Below are 22,312 nucleotides of genomic sequence, written 5' to 3' on the forward strand. Positions count from 1 at the left end.
ATTAAAACAAGATGTTGCATTACCTAGATTTCAAGAATACGAATTTCTCTCTTCTCCAGTTATAAAGAATTGAAGGTCTTGCAAGGCACCCTTGTTGTAGATTTGTGCCCTTGAAAGGCTTGGATCACAGTCAGGGTTTTTGTATGTGTGTGTTTTTTCTTTTGGATCAAATATACTGTGTCTATTGAAAGTTTGAAGATCAGTGCATTTCCTCCTGTTCAGAAAATAATAATGCCAAGCTTTCACCAGAGTTCTTTTCATCTCCAAGGCTCTCTTAAATATTGACTAATTAAGTAAAAATGGAGGAAGTCTGGCTAAATAGCCTCTCTTTGAGGACCTGTCCAATGGACTTAGAATACACAGTGATTTGCTGTATCTTTGAAAACAGAAGCAACTAGAAATCTTTTATTATTGGCTATAATAGCAAATGGCATCTCTTATTATGTTTAGCAGCTGACATATCAAATTGCATTTTAGTTGGTTGTTATACATAAAATAGTAGGATATAAGTAGACTAAAAATGAGAATTTACAGCCCTGGGACATGGGATATCTGACATCTAGGTGTTGCCATGACAACTCATCAGGATGTTGCTTTGTAATCTTTTAGATTAGGTTCCAGCCCAGGGTCACTGGATTGGAATTGGAGGGGGGATTGGTAACTGGACCTGAATGTTGTACTTTTACTAAGTGGTATTTGAATTTGCAGTTTGGTCATCTTGCTAAGATCAAGTAGAAATGACATTGAGGGAATATTTAAATTCTTCAGAACCGAGACAAGATCACATTTGTCAGCAAGAATATTCGGATGGAGTGGTCTGAGACTCAGCAGCTGGAAGACAGGATTTCCTGTCCTTGGTCAGTGGATAAAAACTATGCAAGCATCCCTTAATATATGTACACCCCTGAACAGTTCTGCGTAAATGAAACACTGGGAAATTTAACCTTTTTTATAATTGTCTTATGTTATAAAATTGGAACTGAACATCTCCGAGAAAGCAGTTTGGCCGCAAAGCAAAGCACGGCTGCTTTCTAGTGTCCCATATCCTCCATCTCAGCCGGAAATGGCCTGGAGGGCGTGGAATTTGGATCAGGGAAGGGAACTGGGCAGAGTGAGGAAGGAAGCGGTTGGAAAACAGGGCACCACATTCCTCACCTTTCACGTTGGCCTTGACCCTGGGTACCACATCTCCCCTCTGACAGGGGGCCGCCCAGACATGGCCTCCCCGTCACCAGGGAGGGTCAGTGCAAGGGCTCTGTGCTGAAGTCAGATCCCAGTTCTGCCACGAACAGTGTGATCTTGGACAAAACACGTTTCCACTCTGGGTTCCCCCTAGGAAATGAGGAGGTTGCGTTTCCTCTGGCTGTCAAGTTCGGCTGCTCATCATCGTGTGGGGAGGGGCAGGTCGCCACATTTCTCTTCTTTGCCGTTAAACCCACATTTCCATCATCTCTTTGCAGCAGAATTAGCCCTCCCCAGTTAGTGGACCTCTGGATAATTAAGAGAGAGCAGAAAGGTACACCCCCCACGCCAATCCTCATATATTTTAGGTTTTATTTCTGAAGCAAAGGCTGCCATGCAGTGAGGAGAAGATGAAATCCCAAACAGAAGACAGCCAGTTCCAGTAAGTTTTTCCACTACCGCTGTTGTCAGCATCAGCATCAGCTTAGCCAATGTTTACTGAGCACTTCTATATATAGGAGACAGTGCTAAGCACTTTATATACATATGCCATTTAATCGCATGACAAATACACGTATGTGTCTGTATGTGAAAATGTAAAATTGAGCATTTGCTATGTAGCAGGTATTACGTCGAATCCTCACAATAATCCAGTGAGGGCGATCAGTTAAGCCTCACAACAGAGGTGGCGTCATCAATTAGCTCTGTTTTTACAGTTAAGGAAACTGAGCCAAAGCTAGTAACTGGTGGAGCAGGGTTTTGAACGCAAGTGGTAAGGCCTCAGAGCCCTTTCTCATAATCTCTCTGCTGTGGTTCTCTACACTCACATGACACAACCGTCACCTGGGGAGCTTTTAAAATCTATGGATCCCCGGACCCCATTCCAGACCAGTCAGAATGTGTGGGGTTGCAGCCTGCACCTGGGTATGCTGATAAGCAGCCCAGGCTGAGAACCACTGCCCCAGATGGACCACTAGGGTCATGGGACAGGGAGGTTGTGGGCAGCCCCACATCTAACAGATGACTGGCCAAGGCCTTGCATCCAGGCTGCTAACTCTAAAGCCAGGTCCCTTGATGGCACAATGGGCAACATTCCAATTATTGTTGCTCTTAGGACCTGTGCCTACCATCATGCCTGGTTTCCCTTTCCTAGTCTAAATCTCAAAGCCTCAAGTTCATTTAGGGCCTTTTAAAAACTGTAATTGGAACTTCTCCAGCGATCCAGTGGTTAGGACTCTGCGCTTCCACTGTAGGGGGCACAGGTTCGAGGCCTGGTCGGGGGACTAAGACCCTGCAAGCTGCACGGCACGGCCAAAAAATAAATCAATAAAAATAAAAATTTCTATTAGGCCACATTATGATAATCAAAGAAGATGAACCAAAGGAGTGATTCCACGCTTAACAGTGTCAGCTAACCTGGACTGATCACCATCTTTAATGTCAGTTGTTGGGCTCTACGGGTAGAGTCTGGGACAGTGCTTCCAAAACCTTGATGCACATTGGAATCACCTGGGGATCTTTAAACACCACAGATGCCCAGCTCCCACCCCAGACATTTGATCTTATTAGTGTGGAATGTCACCTGCGCAATGGGCTTTTTAAAAGCCCTCCAAAGTGATTCTCATGAGCAGCAGTTTGAACCAGTGGTTTAAGAACTTGGTCTGTAAGTTCACAAGGGTGCTGACTATGGAATCCCCTCTGGGGCCTGAACTCACTTCTTACCTCTGACAGTGTCTCACCACCGTCCTCCTTTGCATTTTAGCCAGCATGATTAATTTGCATTTAATTCTGCTCAGTTCACTACCTGACTCCCAATTCTCCCTCGCTGTCAAATGATGGTTTCTCCCCAAAGGTGATTCTTAGGCTTAGGCTCTTGGAGTAATACTGGTGACATGTCTGTGGGGTATCTTTGTAAGGTTCTCTCTTATTTTCACTATGAGATGTATTTCTTTTGAAATTGTTTTACATTTTAAAACATTTTTGTGATTTTTATACACATTGCTTTTTCCTTCCAAGAGTAAAATAAACAACCTTTCCACATAATGCTTTATAATAATAAACCACTTACAAGTCTTTTCCCAAAATAGTTGACCACCAGATTCACTCATGGGAGATGGCTGCCATGCCCGCAGTGCTTAACAGTTGATAAAATCTTACAGATAGAAATATGGTGCAAATTTTCTCCTTCGGAAGTTTAGAAAAGTCCAATTAACTTATCCACTGGCAAATATAGTTGGATTATAAAGACGTATTAAAGCAGAAGTGTACATTTGTTGACAAGTTTACAAATGTACTGGATTGATCTGGAAATTCATTTCGCAGTAAGTACGAGGTCTCAAACTGAGATTTTTTTTTTTTTAATTTTATTTATTTATTTATTTATTTATGGCTGGTTGGGTCTTCGTTTCTGTGCGAGGGCTTTCCCCAGTTGCGGCAAGCGGGGGCCACTCTTCATCGCGGTGCGCAGGCCTCTCACTATCGCGGCCTCTCTTGTTGCGGAGCACAGGCTCCAGACGTGCAGGCTCAGTAATTGTGGCTCACGGGCCTAGTTGCTCCGCGGCATGTGGGATCTTCCCAGACCAGGGCTCGAACCCGTGTCCCCTGCATTGGCAGGCAGATTCTCAACCACTGCGCCACCAGGGAAGCCCAAACTGAGATTTTTTAAGGCAACAGAGATGTTGTTTGGTGGGTAAGAGGAGACAGGTATTGATAATTTGCAAGTGGAACAGCTTTTGGCAAAGGCTGGGAGATGGAGAATTGAGCTAGGCTGGTGGGAAAGGTGTAAACTGGGTGTGGCAGGTGATGAGGAAGGACTGCTGAGGTGGGGCTGGTTGTGTGAGATTTCATAGCAAGAATACTTGGGAAGAGCTAAAAAATACATGGTATTGCGGTAGGAGTTTCTGTTTTCCTTTATGTGGTGGTTGAAGTCCAGTTGGTCTGTAATCGCGTTGGTGTTCTGGATCGCTGAACAAAAAGGCTGGTAGTTTGGGTTGGTTATTATGCTTTTCTTGAGGGTAAAGCTTTTGAAATGAACTCGGCTTCTTTAGGTTGAAAATTCCTCATTCTGGTGTCTTGTCTACGTCTTGCTGCTGTAATCCCCGAGAAGAGAAAAGGGGTTTAGGACGCCTCTCTTTTGAAATGAGCAGGGTCAGAGCAGGCAGGGGGCTATCACGGTTGTTTCTCTTTGTTCCAGACTTAGAACATGTGAGCAAGTGGTTCCACCCCTCACTTTGTGAGCTGTTTTCCTCCGATATTTCCTAATTTTTCCCATGACGTTCCAGCCTGTTTCTTCACCAGATTGTAAGGCCTGAAAGACCCCATTGTTCTACAGGAGTCTGAGCTGGTGCACGTTTGCTGAGCTGGCTGGCTGGGGTCTGCGTGTGGGTGGGACGTGGCTGGGGGATAATGCAGATTAGAGGATGTGCCGAGTGTATTCCTGACAGTGGCAAACACTTTCTGCTTAGCAGGCGTTTAGAGAGGGCCTTTTTCTTCATAGAAGGTGCCGTGCTTTTAAAATATTTTTCACAAACTATGTCTTTCACTGTGCTGATTGAGAGAAATGGGAACATTCCATTAAGCTAAGGAAAGTTTCTTAATGGTAAATCAAATGAATGAAGGCCTTATCCAAACTTCATCTTCAGATAAATGCAAACCTTTGTTCTTGTAACACACACACACACGCACACACACACACACACACCCCCTCCACACACACTCCTGATGGCCTGCCCAAGATTTATGTGAGCTCTTGATCCATTTTCACCTTCTCACCCACCCTGAACATCTATTTAGAATTGCAGCCTTTCTCTTCCACCCCATTCCTGATTCCTCTGAGCTCAATTTTTTTTATTGCACCTATCACCTTATAACAAAAGTAATGTATTATGTTTCTTATTTGTGTTTATTATCTGTCTCCCCCTGTTAGACTCTAGATTCCACTAAGGTAGGGGATTTTGTCTATTTCCTTCACGGATTATCCCAACTCTCAGAACAGTGCCTGACACGTAGTAGGTGCTCAGTAAAAATTGTTGAGTGAGTTAGTGAATGAACAGCGTTAAGAAGTGAATGATGTGTCTCAGATTTGGGTCCTAGCCTTTTTAATTCTAATTTACTAGTGAATCTTAAAACATTTTCTGTGGTTTTGTTTTCCAGCTTCCCTACTTTTTAGGATAATGAAGGATGGTATCTTCTCCCAGCTGAAGTTTGGGAATGACTTGATGATCCTTAAGTAGTAGGGGCAGCAGAGTATTGCTCTTAGATTTACATTTTGACCTCAAAGGCCCTAACTAACCATCTTCAAACTCTGGTCTGCAGAAGTTCCCTGGAGATATTTAAGGGGCTGTGCAAGCATTTAATTTGCATTTTATTTTTAATATATTTAGAGGAATTTTTTATAATCATGATTTAAAAACATGCACACTTAAATGTGTTACATACCAAATTTTCACACATTGGGACCACCGACGCATTGAATTGGACTGTCAAATTAACCTTGAAATTAAGTGTTTTCTGCTGTTTTGGCTTCTATATTTGAACGTGTTATAAATGAGTTGTCGATAAGGAAGTCTGTACCAGTATTTTTCAGATTCCAGCCTGATCACAAATTGAACAAGTGAATTCCTCCTATTAGATAAATACAGCATGCTCAGTTACATGCCAGGCAGGGCTAGGGAGCCTCCGCTGGGTGTACGCTTCTTAAGTGGCCAGTTGTACAAGAAGTGAACATTCTGTTTTACGGTCCTGTATCCCCACTGTACATTTTGGATTCTCCTTGATTGATTATTAAAGAAATCAAGTAATTGTCAGGTCATCGTTAGTAATTAAAATTTGAAATTAAAAAGTCTTTTTTTTTCCTTTTTTAAAAAATTTTTATTGGAGTATAGTTGCTTTAAAATGTTGTGTTAGTTTATATTGTACAGCAAATGAATCAGCTGTACATATACATATATCTCCTCTTTTTTGGATTTCCTTCCCATTTAGGTCACCACAGAGCATTGAGTAAAGTTCCCTGTAATATACAGTAGGTTCTCATTAGTTATCTATTTTATACATAGTATCAATAGTGTATATATGTCAATCCCAATCTCCCAGTTCATCCCACCCCACCCCTTTCCCCTTGGTATCCATACATTTGTTCTCTACGTCTGTGTCTCTATTTCTGCTTTGTAAATAAGATCGTCTATACCAGTTTTTTCAGATTCCACATATATGCGTTAATGTACAATATTTGTTTTTCTCTTTCTGACTTACTTCACTCTGTATGACAGACTCTAGGTCCATCCACGTCTATACAAATGACCCAATTTCATTCCTTTTTATGGCTGAGTAATATTCCATTGTATATATGTACCACATCTTCTTTATCCATTCCTCTGTTGATGGGCATTTAGGTTGCTTCCATGTCTTGGTTATTGTAAATGGTGCTGCTGTGAACATGGGGTGCACTCATCTTTTCAAATTAGAGTTTTCTCTGGGAAATGGGATTAACGACTGCATTTTTTCAAGGTTTTGGGTTAGTTTGAGGCATATCACGAGATTACAAAGCGAATTGCTAAAGAACTGTTATGATTTCCAATTTAACTGTTCCTTGCTGTTCCAATCCACTCATTTCCAAAATTTGGATATGGAAATTTCCCAGAGTGAGTTCTAGTGGCAAAGGATACAGTGTTATTCACGTCAATTTGGTTTCCCAGTTTCAAATGGTAAGCAATAAGAATAGCAGATAGCAAGAGATTCACCTGAAAACTTGTCTGGATCTGTTTGGTCTCTGAGCTTAGAGAGCAGGATTCAGACAGGGAGTCATACCTGTAGTGACCTGGGAGTATCAGGGTTCTCTTAATACAGTGCAACCAGATACAAACACAGCAGTAAAACGTATGCTGCATCAGTTTTAAAAGTCAGTTCATAAGCCAGCTACTATCTGAAAGCCTCACTCCCTGCCATCTCAAAAGTGCCACTGAATATATTATAGGAAATAGTTATGTTGTATTTTATGGAACATTTTAGAGACCTCCTTTCACAGCCTTCTATTGGGTTGGCCAAAAAGTTCGTTCGGGTTTTCCGTAAGATGGTAAGTGCAACATTCATGCACTTAACACTGTTGTCATTTGCTGTTCTGTCTCCCACACTATATTTGAGCCCCTTGAAAGGAAGACTTGTGTCTCCTTCCTGTCAGTGCCTGGCATTGCCTGCCACGTGGGGAGTCCTTCGTACCTGTTCATGAAACGGCATTGGATTCGACCGCAGAGGGAAGCGAGCTTGGAAGGAGCAGTGCAGCCTCGTACTAAATACACAGTCAGTAACTTTTCACACGAAGCACAAATTTTAGCATTAAAAACATGTTGGATGGTTCCATGGTTCCTTCATCTTCATCCCTCGTGGACAGTTATTTACAGTTTTCTGAATTCTTTCTAGAAATGTCTTTTGACTCGGACCCTTCCATGCCATCCCACTGCCATGCCAGGTCGACTGTCCTGATTCTGAGCCTTATCTTTCTCTTCTTCCCTGGCCTGGACTATGGAAGCAGCCTCGCCAGCTTCTCCCAGACCCAGTGCTCCCTCTGGTTCTCCACATTGTTGCCGCATTTGTCTCCTCATAAGACACATCCCAGCAAGTCCATTGGCCTACACTGCCTGGAGGATCAGGTGCAAACCCGAGCTGTCCAGGACAGTGTCCACGGGCCACACGTGGGTCTTGAGCTCTTAAAATGTGGCCAATCCACATTGAGATGTGTTATAGGTATAAAACCCATGCCCTATTCTAAAAAAACTTAGTATGTGGCTGGAAACTAGAGATGATCATACTAAGTGAAGTAAGTTAGAAAGAGAAAGACAGCTACCACATGATATCACTTACGTGTGGAATCTAAAATATGACACAAACGAACTTATCTACGAAACAGAAACAGACTCACAGACATAGAGAACAGACTTGTGGTTACCTACCAAGGGAGAGGGGAGGTGGGGGAGGGATGGATTGGGAGTTTGGGATTAGCAGATGCAAACTATTACATATAGGATGGATAAACAACGAGGTCCTACTCTATAGCACAGGGAACTATCATCAATATCCTGTGATAAACCAGAATGGAAAAGCATATAAGAAAAAAAGAATGTTTATATATAATATGTATAACTGAATCACTTTGCTGTACAGCAGAAATTAACACAACACTGTAAATCGACTATACTTCAATAAAAAATAAATTTAAAAAGATAAAAATAAAAAGACAGTATAAAAAATGTAATATATCTCATTAATAATTTTCATATTGATTACATGTCAAAATGGTAATGTTTTAGATCTGTTGGGTTAAATACATATCCTTAGAATTAATTCCTCCTGTTTCTTTTTACTTTTTTAATGTGACTACTAGAAAATTTGAAGTTATGTGTGTGGTCACCTTAGGTTTCTGTTGCTCAGTGCTGGTCTAAGCTGTATCATGACATTTAAAGTTTCTTATAACTTGGCCTCAGTTCCGTTTTCAGCCTCAAATCCCAGCCCTTCCTGCTCTCCTCAGAATTTGTCATAACCCCCAGAACTCACCAAGCCTATTTATACTTATGGGTTGTTGCTGTTGGTTTTTTGGGGTTTTTTTTTTTCACATTCTGTTCCTTCATTCTGAGCTGTCCTTCCCTTTCTTTGTTAGCTGTAAAATTCCTACTCAGATTTTTAGGACCTGACTTAATTGTCCTATGCTGCTGCTGAAGTTATGCCCTGTCTCCCCATAGCAAGCTCTTGGTTGGTACCTCCATTGTTGTGCTGGCCTTGCTGTGCTGCCATTAGGTGTCTTCTTAACTAGGCTTCTCCAGGGAAAAGGCTGCAATTTATTTCTCCAGTGACCTCTGAGGGCAGTACCTGGTGTGTACTAGACATTTAATTGACATTTATTAAATTAATGTATGAATTAATTTCATCCTACTGCACAAACTGCTATTATCGCATGCATCCACCCTTGATCATCTGAACCATTAGCCATGCAAAAAATTGTATGCTGAGGCGGACAGCACTGGGCCTCTCAGCCATAACCCCAATTTCAGACTTTTGTGTTCAGTAAAATGGCCTCTTTGTTCTCACTGGTTGACTTATGGCAATTTAAAATATTATACATTTGAATTTATGAAATCTGTGGATATTGTATAGACTGAGAACATAAAATGACATAAACAGGACCACTTTTACTCTTTTGTTTACAGGGATTTCATATAAGATTTCATTTGATTGAAGATTTCACTTCTAAACAAGTTTGAAAGCCACTGTTCTAATCCTAAATTTCATTTACATTTCCATTCCAAAGGTTTCTTTCTGGTTTTGATGAGGTAGTTTCTAGTATCACAGAAGTTTACACAGAGCAAGACTTTTCAACTCTGGCTGCCCAATAGCTACAGCTGGGAAGCTGTCAAAAATTCTGATGCCCAGGGTCCCCGCACCCCCAGGGATCCTGGTAGCATTGGGCCGGGGGCACCGGTAATTATGTAATAAATTGATTCCTGGCTCCAAAGAGCCAGGTAAACTATGAAAATGTTGAAGCTGTGAATTGATCATTTTTGTTTCTTTTTATTAGTGATATTGTAATCATGGTAATTCATCTTAAGTTTGTACTGTGATTTGGGGGTTAAAACAGCATTTGATGGAACACATCTTCTGTAGACAATTTAAGCCTTCTGAAATTGAAAGTTTTTTTCCGTCATTCTCTAAAACCTACCTGCAGCAGAACTTTAATGTCCCTTATTCGTAGAAATAGCAAACAAAAGACCTATCTCAGATTATGAAACTAGGGCTGACAAAGACAGTGGGTGTAATACGTACGCTCAGGCAGTGGCCTCCTGGCACCCTTGTTACCCTGAATAAACAGTGCTCCCCTGACAGAGCCTCTGTAGCTCTGCCACGTTGATAAAATCTGACATTCTGCTTAATCACTTTTTAGTGATATTCTTCCTTTTGTTCTTGGTATGTGAGAAATCAGCTTTTTTTTTTTTTTTCTAAGGTGTGGGAAATAATTATCTTTAAGTTCCTAATTCAGTAAAATGGGCTGGTAATGCACATATAATTCTTGTAGGGACGGGAAAATTATCTAATTTCTGTTTATCAAATGTCTCTTCTTAAATTTTTAAAAAGTTATAAAGTACCTGAAATCACGTGAAGGAGGAAATCTGGGATAAATACTTTGGAGACCTTGCAAGAAAAGCATCTGAATTCCAGTAGCCTGTTCCATGTCATGACTGTATACTATTAAAATGCCAATGTAAATAAGCCTAAGTTTTGCAAATTATCAGTTTGTTGAAAAAGGCTGTGTGCTCTTATTCTTCTGAAGCGTCATCTCTTTCAGTTTGGGCTCTGGAGGGAAAGAAGAAAGAAAGAAAAATACACACTTGGGATCGAATCCTTTAGGGCAGAGAAAGGAATAGAATCCTTTCGTTGACTTGGTTATTTGCAGCCGGTATGTCATCTGGGTGAGACTGATGTAATGCGGATTGAATGTAGAGGCAAACTTAGGGACGTGTGTGTGTGTGTGTGTGCGCGTGTGTGCGTGTGTGTGTGTGTGTGTTTTAGAGTCCCACTCCCAGAATTTGGAGTGAGTGTGAAGGGCACCACAACAACCCCTGGATCTGTCAAGAATGTACCTATTTTTAACATCCTGGATCAAGTGTCAGCTCTCAATAGGAGATGAGGAAGGGGGTAGGGACCGCGTGCGACGGATGCGGATGGGAACCAGCCCTCTGGCGTGTTTACAATACAGCTGTGCATTCTTAATGGCTCTGCCGCTGCCGCCAGGTAAAGTTTTCTTTGCACGTGATGAATGGCAGAGAATTCTTTAGCCGAGGGAACCGAAGGAGCTGGGAGGCGGAAAGGGGAAGGGCAGAACGGAAAAGAGAGAAAAAGAAACACACGGCTCCAGAGGGAGATGGTCTGTGCTTTGCAGTTGCTTGTGTGGATAGAAACCAGATGGTGAGCTGGAACCGCACTTGCTAGGCTAGCTGGGGAGCCAAACATATGGTTAATGGTCGGGAGAAACAGCTCCCGGAGCCAGGGCTTTGCTGACTGCTTCATATTACAGATTGTTACAGTGTGTCATTACATTGCCAACCTAAGTGCTTAATACCCACTGCGGGCGGGCGGGCGCTGGGCATCCACTCACAAGAAAGATTTGAGCTCTTTGCTGGCTCTGAATGCAGAAGTGACATCATAGGGAGGCTTAAAGTGTCTGGTGTTGGGAGGTAGGGAGAAGGGTAATTTTGTAGTGGAAACAACATTTTTTTCTTCCTTTTTTTCCTTAATGAGCCAAGCCTTCACTCCACTAAACTCTAGTGTGTTTCTGAGGACCTTTTTCTATGAGTATCTCTCTCTGTCTCTCCGTCTCTGTCTCTCTCATACATACACATACACGCGCGCACACACACACACACACACACACAGAGACACACAAAGTCCTCAGGCAGAATTCTAAGCCCCAGGCCCTGTCCCACCCCCTCTACTTTCACTTGGACGCCCCATCCCTGCCCTCCCAAGCCCCGCATTTGAAGTTTCTGTTTGGGGAGCTCTGGGGCCACAGCAGGCCCATGTTATCTAAGGAACTGCTGAGCCCATTCATCTGCTTTTCACGGCCCGCTTCCTTTTATTTTTAGCCAAATCCGTCAGGCCTGACAGGCGGGTAATTCGAGCCAGAGAAAGGGCAGTGCTCCAGGTCCTTTCCACAAAGCAATTCTTCTCCTCCCTCCTGGGAGGGCTCCAGACTTGGCCTGCTTCAGGCAGATGGATTTGTTGAGTCATGTGAGATCATTTACACAAAAACACAGTGAGGCAGTGGAAATTGGGGAAAAAAAAAAAAAAAAAAAGAGGGTGGGGACGGAGGAAAGAGGAGGGGAAGGCAGAGGAGTGTGAGCTGGGGGGCAGAGGAATGTGCAGGGAAGCAGCTAGACTGAGGAATGCGGAGATTCATTTGTGTATAAGGTAATGTCTAGTTTACACGGTGGGGTGGAGCCAGGCTGCAGAGGTGCCTGAGCCCACACTGCCTGTATTTAAACGAGGAAGGAGGTATGGGGGAACTTCCTTTTTTTTTTTTTTTTTCTTAATTTTTCAAGCAACACCCACCAAACAAAGACCACACTGTTGACAGCCTTGGGTTCCAGTAGTGGTAAACTACCAACGAGATGGTTTACAGAAAAAGGAGTTGGCTGTGTGATGTAATACAAGTTGGCTTTGTCCCGACTCCAGCGTGACTGAGGCAGCAGGGGAGGGAGGAGAGGAAAATTGCAACAGGACTCTGGGTTAATGGTTTCCAGAGATGATGTAGCAGGGCTGGAGTGGAGGAAGGAAAGTGGGATATGGTGGAGAATGACTCTGAAGTGCCCCATAGTTGCGGTAGGTAAAATAAAGTCATTACGGTGGCTTCCCTTGCTCAAGAGGCATTGAGCAATGGTTTTGAAATGCCAAGGAAGGTATCATTTTTCTCTACCAAGGTATTCATTTTCCTCTTGCTTCTGGAACATGGGGGGAAAAAAAAAAAAGCCCAGCTCTTACATCATGGTAAACAGTATTAACATTTAGTGAATCCGTTTTGTTTATTGTTTATACTACAAGCCTTTAAAACATTCCATTAAAAAACTGTCCCCTGCTCATTCATGAAATTCTTCTCCTCCTGCTTCTTCAGATTTGCTTACATGCATGCGCTGTGCTTGGATGGGGATTTTTCCTTCTTTTGCTGGAATAAAAGAGTTCATGAGAGAATGATGAGTGGATTATTGAAATATACATTCTTACATCAGAGATGATGAAAGTATGCTATGTAGAGAAAGGGAATATTTTGAAACAGGTACAGAAACTTCGAAATGGGAGAATTCCAAAATACGCACCATGATGATTTTCATTATGGTACCTTTCTGCAATTCTGCATTTATTTAGTGTCCTACTATGCAGCTCTTTTTTGAACCTCCCCAGAATGTAGGTCAACATCACCACGGTTCCTCATATTATGTTGGTATTTTGAAAGTTGAAATATCTTGCCGTTTTTTCCCCAGACCTAGGTCTACTCAGGTTACATGTATGGTTTTAATAATCGTGGAACTGAGCTCATGAATTCTTTCTGTTAGCACTCACCCCTGAATTATGACGGTAAGCACGCAGATCACACCTTTACCTGGAATAAGCAGAGCGCTCATGACGGTGCTGATCCTATGGTCTAAAATTGAAGCTGCCCCACTGTTTTCTAGGCAGCCCTAATGATCTGACTCTGCATAGTTACAAGGCAGTTTTCATTTATTTTACTCGAAGAGAGAGCTGGTAAGTTTTTGTGGTGGTTAATTGTACACATTTTGACTGCGTGATATCAACATTATCGTAATGAGATTAAGAATTGTCATTATTTTAAACCTACGCGCATCCTTGAGTGTTCCTTCTACAACAGAATTTCTCAGTTTCAGCACTGTTGACATTTTAGAGCAGATAATTCTTATTGTGGGGGCCGTTTTGTGCCTGGTGGGATATTTAGCAGCATCCCTGGCCTCTACCCACTAGATGCCAGTAGCACCCTCCTCCAGTCGTGACAACCAAAAATGTCTCCACGCCCTGCAGGTGTCCCCTGGTGGGTAGAATCACCCCGACTCAGGACCACCTCTCTGTTCGTATTTTGGTTTGGAGGTTCACCCTCCACCTCCTAGTCTAGGTGCTCAGTTATGTCTGAGATGGACTTAAAGAGTATAAAATAACATTTTTCCTCCTGCCATTTATTCTAAAAGTGGGAACCCCAAGTTAGGTAAAGTTTTCGAAGGCTCAAGCCAAGGGTATTTTAGGGAAGAAATTTTCCCACCAGACAACCTGGAGTTTTGTTACACAGGACAGCCTCTCTCTCGGGCTTCTGGCCTTAGCAGGTGGAACCCTTCAAGGCTGCGCTTTCCCAGGGCTATTCAAGAGTAAATGGCTCCACTGACTGCGCCTGGGGGTGTTGACATACGGAGAAAGGGAACTTCTCTTCCGGGACCGAGCAGAGCCCCAGGCCACCAGTTCAGTGGCTCTCGCCAGGCTCACCGCCTTCCTCTCCAGCCCCAGAAAGAGGGGAAGAGGCAGGACCACAGTTCTTTCTTTGGAGCAAAGCAGACATCCTCCCCATCCCAGTGGCTGTGGTCTCCGAAGCTGGAACTCTCGTTAAGCAAGGAATGTGGAGCTCTCCACAGGCTAAGGCAGCCATAAATTTCCTCTGTTTGTTTTGTGAGGAGTAGTGTCGACTGCCGTAATGAGATCAGAGGATCCCCCGGGGACCAGGCCTCCAGGTCAGCGGCTGGAGCCGTTTTCTGTGGCTGTTCTCTTGGCTGCTGTGGGAGGATGAGGCCCCTCTCCAGACCACGGGTGTGATGTGGGCATGTGGTTGCATGTCTCATTCCTCGTCCTCTTTGCCTCTCTCGTGCTACCAAAACGTCAGTGTGCGGTCATCCAGCTCTAGATCATTGAAAAGTTAACGTCAGGCACATTCCTTTCCTCAGAACCCAGGACAGACTTAGCTAGCTGGGTACAGAGAGTGCAGGGAGGTGACTGCTTCCTTGGGGTAATTTCCTGCGCTGCTGATGCTGGCTGAGGGCACATTTCTCAATGCCTGGCCTGACCCTTAAGCTCTTCTTCACCCAGCATCACTCTGCTATGAGGAAAAGTCAGGGTGTGAGTCACAACAATACAGCGTACGCTACAAAGAACATATTTCTAGCTCTTGCCTGAATTACAGCCAAATGGCCACAGAGGGGACGGCTGGATATGGCAGAATTGAGTTTAGGGAACCCCCAAACTGGAATTTGTGGCAGAACAGTATCCTGAGCTGGTGCAGCCTGGCCCCCGTCCAACCCCCAGCCCCACTCCACCCACCCCCAAAATCCTTAGGTATGTTGGATGAAATAGAAAATAACAAGTGCATCGTGAGCTCGAAGGCAGGAAAGGGAGATACCCAGGTGCCAGAAGACACTGATGCCACAGACCTGGCCATAGGTTCTAGGGGCTGTGGTGTTTACACTCCCACAGAAACTGTTGGCCCAAAGCAGCAAGATGAATTCCCTGCAGAGTCTGTGTGGGGCTCTGAGTGTGAGTGTTTGGGGCACAGGGCTGGGGAGATGGGTATCCGGTGTTCTGTTGTTTGAATGGCTGTGGGCTCCCTAGTTACACTACCTGCAAGGTGTGGGAACTTCAGTTATTTTGACGCTAAACTCATTTGAGAGCACTGAGAGCCCCAGGGCCCTGGCAGAAGCAAACTTTAGGACACAGGGTGCCCTCACAAAGAACAAGCCACGCTGCGGAGAAGCTGGTGTTGGAAAGGACAGAATGTGAGCCTCAGGGAAGCAGAGGTCAACAGTGAATCCCTGAGATTGCTTTCGACAGGGGCCCATCGTGGCAAATTGAGCTTTCTTCTGAGGATTAATGACTGTTCCCAGAGGAACAAGGCATCACACCCAGTCTGACTTGCTAAACACATGAGTTTCGCTGTAAGCACTCTGCTCCCAATAAGGCGATCGCCTCTCACTACGACCTATCTATCCTCAAGGTATTATTGAGAATATTCAAATCCCTTAATTAGAAACCTTTTATTGGAGAGATAGCTGGTCCCCTTGAGCTTCTGGAAAGAGATACCTTCATAGTGATTTCTATCGTCTTCCTTTTCAGTGGGTCATTCTGAAGTCCCCCGCTGACTAGGCTTTCTGTTGAGTTATTTTAGCTTCTCACCAAATCACAGGAAATGTGTTTGCCTGAATTGTTCAGCAAACCCCCCAAGGGAGAAGGAAGCTGAGATTGTTTGAAGGTCTCTGGGATTCTTTCAGCATAACATCAAAGAAACCTGGGTAAGTCAGTCATGGTTAGTAAACCTTTGTCCTAGAGGAATACAAGTCAGCCTTCTCAATCCAAAGTGGACAAATGGCCTGGGGATTTGCCTCCACCTGTGGCCAGCCACCAAGTACACTGCCGGCAGTGACATGCACTGTTGGCAAACATGAGTTGAGGATGCTAAAATTAAGGCATGATTCTTTACTTATTTGTAGGGTGATGAAATTGCTTATGTTTAATTTTTTTCTTCTGAAGCATGCAAAGAGTGCCCAAATCGTACCCTGTTGACCTAAAAGTGATGCCACACTTCTTAAGAGAAAACTCTTCAGTACTTTATTCTTAATTTGAACCTATTTTTTCATTTAGTCTCAAAATATTCTGGCCAAGTGAGGAGTAGATATAGATATTGCCATTAAAGCATCAGAAGAACATAAAATGAGAAGAAAAAGGCTCAGTTGGTGCCAGATTTAAGGAAGATCTTCCTAAATGTTTGTCACCAGCAATTTAGCCTGCTATAACAGAATACCATAGACTGGGAAGCTAAACAGCAGTTTATTTCTCACAGTTCTGGAGGCTGGTAAGTCCAAGATCAAGGTGCCAGCCCATTTGATTCCTAGTGAGGGCTCTCTTCCAGACAGCTGACTTCCTACTATATCCTCACATGGCGAGGAGAGGAAGAGAGAGAGAGAGAGAGAATGCATGCACACATGTGAGCTCGCTGGCATCTCTTCTTATAATGGCACTAATCCCATAATGGGGGCTCTGCCCTCGTGACCTCATCCAAACCTAATTACCTCCCAGAGGCCCTGCCTCTAAATATCATCGCACTGGGAATTAGGCACCATTTGAATTTTGGGGGGACACAAACATTCAGTCCATAACAACATTATAAATTTTGCATATATTGAGTGCCTACTGCATGTAAGGCAGTGGGATAAGTGCTGGTTATTTGGGCATAAAACAGACAAAATCTCTCCCCTTGAAATACTTATAATCCAGTAGGGTAATTGATTATACTGTGTATAATCCAGTAGGGTGATTGATGTGGTGATGGGAAACAGGAAGAGGAGAAGAGCCTCATCTTTTTTTTTTTTTTTTAATTTATTTATTTATGGCTGTGTTGGGTCTTCATTTCTGTGCGAGGGCTTTCTCTAGTTGTGGCAAGTGGGGGCCACTCTTCATCGCGGTGCGCGGGCCTCTCACTGTCGCGGCCTCTCTTGTTGCGGAGCACAGGCTCCAGACGCGCAGGCTCAGTAGTTGTGGCTCACGGGCCTAGTTGCTCCGCGGCATGTGGGATCTTCCCAGACCAGGGCTCGAACCCGTGTCCCCTGCATTAGCAGGCAGATTCTCAACCACTGCGCCACCAGGGAAGCCCCCTCATATTTTTTAACATCATGCATCCAGTACTTTCTTCATGTTTTCATTTAATCCTCAAAATAATCTTAGGAGGTATAAAGAATTTCTCCAGATTTTACAGGTGAAGGAATAGAGACTCAGAGAAGGTTAGTGCCAAGAGGCAGAGTTGACATACAGACTGATGTGGCCCCTGATCATCCCTGGTTTGCCCACTCTTCCCACTGGGCTCCCTGTGCCCAGGGAAGCCACAGCAGTACAACCCTAGAGGGTCAGGAGACAGGCTGGGAGCCACCAGCCCTGGAGATTTAAAGGAACAAAGAATCCCCCGACCGACATGAAAGGTGTACAATAACAGATACAACCTGACTGACCAAATCCAACCCGTACGGGATTTCCAAAATATTAACATCAATTGCCAACGTTGTAAAAGCATGTGATTTTACGTAATCTCTCAATATTTTTTTTTTAAATTTTAAATTTATTTATTTATTTATTTTTGGCTGTGTTGGGTCTTCGTTTCTGTGTGAGGGTTTTCTCTAGTTGCGGCGAGCGGGGGCCACTCTTCATCGCGGTGCGCGGGCCTCTCACTGTCGCGGCCTCTCTTGTTGCGGAGCACAGGCTCCAGACGCGCAGGCTCAGTAGTTGTGGCTCACGGGCCCAGTTGCTCCGCGGCATGTGGGATCTTCCCAGACCAGGGCTCGAACCCGTGCCCCCTGCATTGGCAGGCAGATTCTCAACCACTGCGCCACCAGGGAAGCCCCTCTCTCAATATTTTTGTCTTTCTTGACTCTGTCAGAAGGTCTGGGGCCATGTACCTTGTTCCTGCCTTCTTGGAGCTCCACTTGAGTGGCAGACTCTCCAGTCCCCCTACTCCTCATTGTTTTCTCTGGCCTTTTCCCTCATCTCATTCTTTCTTGACCCCTTAAGCATCTGAATTTGTGTCCTCTGGTTTAAATAGCCACCCAGGCAAGAGAAGTAGGCTGAACCAGGCCCCCTCTTGGGAGCTCTTCTGTACTGTGCCTTTAATTATGATACTCCTAAATCACTGAAATTGATCTTTTATAGAGTGGTAGCGCTGAATTTAGATATCCTGACTTAGGATTTGACTACGTATGGGGAACCCCCAGCATACATGCCAGAAGCGGTCATCTGAAAGCAGCCGACACTCTACCCCTTGGCACTGTACTGCTAGCACTCTACTTACTCCCCGTCTGGCTCTCAAGGCAGTTTTTTTGTGTTACCAGGAGTGTCTCTCTCCTTTATAATCCTTTCATTTCCTCTTCCTTATCACAGTTTCCTGTTGAAATATAGCTCATATGCTAGTTAGTATTTCAGAATATTAATTTTCAAATTGCCTAGCTTGTCCCCTTCCTTGGGGAAGAAGACTTCTGATGATGTTCGGTGGCCAGATGCTCTCATCCTTCTGGCTAGGGTTGTATGTTTTCTGTGGCACGCCGTGAAGGCAGGGCACAGGGGAACAAGGCAGGGTGGCCAACGTTGTCCTGTCTCTTGGGGCAGAACCATGGTATGGCATGTTTGCTGCCTAAAGCTGGGGGTGACCAGGGCGCAGAGGTCCTGAAGAACCAGAGCCACGTGTCTGCTATAACCCTGAGGATGGAGAAGGACCTTCAAGAAGTTCCTCAGGGAGCATTGCTCTGGTCCCTCTGCTTCTTCTTCAGGAAGAATGGAAGGAGACAGCCACTTGGGAGGTGTGTGTGCATTCAGGGTAGGGGACAGAGGTCTGTTTGCTGCTTCACCTTTGGATCCTTTAATCCCAGCACCACACCCCTTATTGTGGAAGGGAGGGATTGGACTGTCTGTAATTAAATGGTTTTACATTTTCCAGTTTTGCACAAGGAGATTCCACTTGAAGGTTGTCAGGAATTTGCTTCAGAGACATGTGAACTACTCCAGCCCATGAAATTTACTGCCCCCGAGGTGGAGGATATTAGGGCTCTTTCTCTCATCTGTTCATGTGGTTTCCCAAGCTCCTAAGTCCTAGATTTAGAGAATTTCTTCTAGACTCTTATCATCTTGCCTGCTCTCCCTTTCTTTCCAAAACCTGTTTGTCTTTTTATTCCCTTATTCCTTCCCCACAAGCTCTTGGGTTCTCATGCTCCAGCCCTTCGCTTAGGCTGCTGGATTCAGTGGTGGGAGGGAAGGGACTGGAGGCCATTGCACAGGCTGACCTCAGGGTGTGTTATATGTAAAAGCCAGAAGGAACTTGGACACTGTGAGGTATAAATGGCTGGCTCCTGTTGACGCGTTTCTCGTAGAAGTGCCTGAGCTACCCAGCTTTGAGCTGTATCACAAAAGGCTCCTAGAATGAGCATCTTGGTAGGGGGTGCGGGAGTTGGAGTGGGGAGAAAAGCCCAGCTCATCATATTCCATTGATTCCTATATTGGTAGTAAGTATTAGTTGTATTTTCAAGGGCCAAGAAATAGCACAGTACACACACACACACACACACACACACACACACGCGCGCGCGCGCACACACACACACACACCCCCAGCCCTTTGACATGTCTAAGCTTTTCTTTAGAGTAAGGAGAAGAGAATAAAGTTGGCTTATGCTGTTCTCACCATGTACCTCTCTACTCCATTATCAGTGATCCAGGTGACATAGGCTTTTCTCTGTGGTAGGTGGAGACTGGTGGTAAATAAATTGTGGTGAAACAAGTAGGCCCAGGCTTAACTTTACTCCAACTCCCACTTGCTGACACCCGGGCCCTGAGAGTGTATAATCCCAGAGAAGCCACAGGATGCGGCGTTGTCATCAGGAGCCTGAGTCTCTGGGTCCCTTCCCCAGTGAGGACCAGCTGGCGAGGGGCACTCGGCCACATCACTGAATCTGTCTCCAGGGCTCTGTTGGCTCGCCTGCCCTTTGCTTTTCTCCTTTCTTTGTAGCCTTCACCTTTCCTTTTCATTCTCTCTTTGCTCTCTTCTTCTTACACGTACCCTGTCACCACCTCCCTGCTTACCCACACTTCTTTACCCGCCTGGAAAGACGAATTGCATGTCATTAACCTTTTAGACGCCTCAGCTTGACCTTGGGCTTTGTTGAACCAACCCTGTTAGGAGCGACTGAGTGGAAGTCTCGCGTTGGCCTCTGGGATGGGCTTTCTCCAGCCACCCTTGAAAGGCATCTGTGCTTTCCTTTCACTTAGTATCAGGAGAATCCAGCTTCTTGAACCATTAAAAAAAAACACTGAAAAATAGTATAAAGAAGAAAACTCCCTTAATTCCACTATGGTAACTCCGGTATCTTTTCCTCCAAGGCTTTATACTTAAGAGGCAGTCTCATTTTTTAAGCTGTGGATTTTTCTAAGCTTCTTCATAAGCTGAATTGGCTATAAAACAACGAGGTTCTCTGTGTTTTAAAGGAGATCAAAAGAACTTCATGGAATAAGGCCGGTCTTCTCTGTTGCTGTCCAGAAGCAAAGTGACCCAATTTCTAATTCTGTCATCCATTTGCTGAGGTGTTTTGTGTTAATGGTGGTCTTTGAGTGTGTGTATGTGTGTTTTATTGGGGGAGGTTTTTTATTGGTGGTCTTTGAACATATTTTAATTCTGTAGTATCTTTAAGTGAGGTCGCTTCCAGCCCAGGGTCTACTGCCTACTATAGCATGACTAAGAAGAATTCTTTTTCCTCTCTGCATCTGGTTTCCTAATTAGGAAAACTACCACTCAGATTGATCTCAGTACTAAATAAGAGTATTAATATAAAAGTGCATTGTACAGTTTTGAGCGCTGCATAGCTGTAAAGTATTCTTAACAGTATTTTTTTAAAGCTTTATGATCCTGGACATGAAAAGATTTTCCTCTTTTAAGAAAACCCTGAAGGCAATTTGCAACAATTATCAACATTGTTTTTAAGGTCCTGCATTAAGAGTTATGACATCATCCTAGGCTCTATGAGTGAGAGCAAAGAAAAAAAATCTATTCATAATATTTATTAAGAACTTTCTAGGTGACTAATATTTCCCTTGAAGAGTTTTTATTCTGACTTCGTTATAGAACCAACATACATGAAAATGAAACAAGAACACTTGGTGAGGGTGGGGAACAGGAGAGGATCCAAAATTAGTTAAGTGCAAACTATATAAGCAAGTTCTGAGGGAATGGGGATGGTGGAATGATTGGAGCTGGGTGGGATTTCCTTGGGGAAATTATGTTCAAGAATCCTTGTCTGTTTGTTATTATCTCCTTGTGCCCACCTTTCCTGTGTTGATACCACTGTGTCCATTTGAATGGAATTGTGACATCAGGCATCTCTGCCAGGCTTTTGGACAAACTTCCCAGTTAAGTGCTGGGCTATAGTTTTTAAACAGATCAAATACATATGTCAAAAAGGAATTAACATGTATAGAATTCTACTTTAAAACCCAGAAATTCACTAGCATCTGTTTCTGGAAATTCAAAGGTAAAAGTTACATGGAGAATTTTCTTTCAGTCACTTTAAGATTGGTTAGAATTAGATGTTGAATTTTCTTGGCTTTGAAACAGTGATTACTCAGGCCTCATGTACAGATGAGGGTGTTTGGATGTAGTTTAGGCTACAGAGTCAGAATTCCAGGGTCTCTCCATGTTGTACATCGTTGTTAAAATATGTCATTGCTATGACTGAATGTGGTATTTACTTTGGAATCTGTGTGTCTCAAATACCCAGGGAGTGATCTTCAGTTTCCTCTCCCTATCTTCTGATTTATAATAATATTATATTCAAAGAATAGTAATGTGTGTGAAGTAGGAGTTTATCTTTTGAAAATGTATATTGCAAAATCACTTTCTTAATGGTGAAAGATGTTAATATGGAGAATACAACCTTGGACTTCTGTGCCCTCGACTCAGTTAGCAGACATGTGTCTTGTTCTCCGACAGACCAAGGCTGGCTGCTAAGAACTAAAGGGGATGGTAGGCTAGTGGGATTCTGAGTACTTCTTCCTTTTTCTATTGAACATTTTCTATATTGTT

This window comes from Eubalaena glacialis, chromosome 12 (assembly GCF_028564815.1).
Source record: "Eubalaena glacialis isolate mEubGla1 chromosome 12, mEubGla1.1.hap2.+ XY, whole genome shotgun sequence".
Classification (NCBI taxonomy): Eukaryota; Metazoa; Chordata; class Mammalia; order Artiodactyla; family Balaenidae; genus Eubalaena; species Eubalaena glacialis.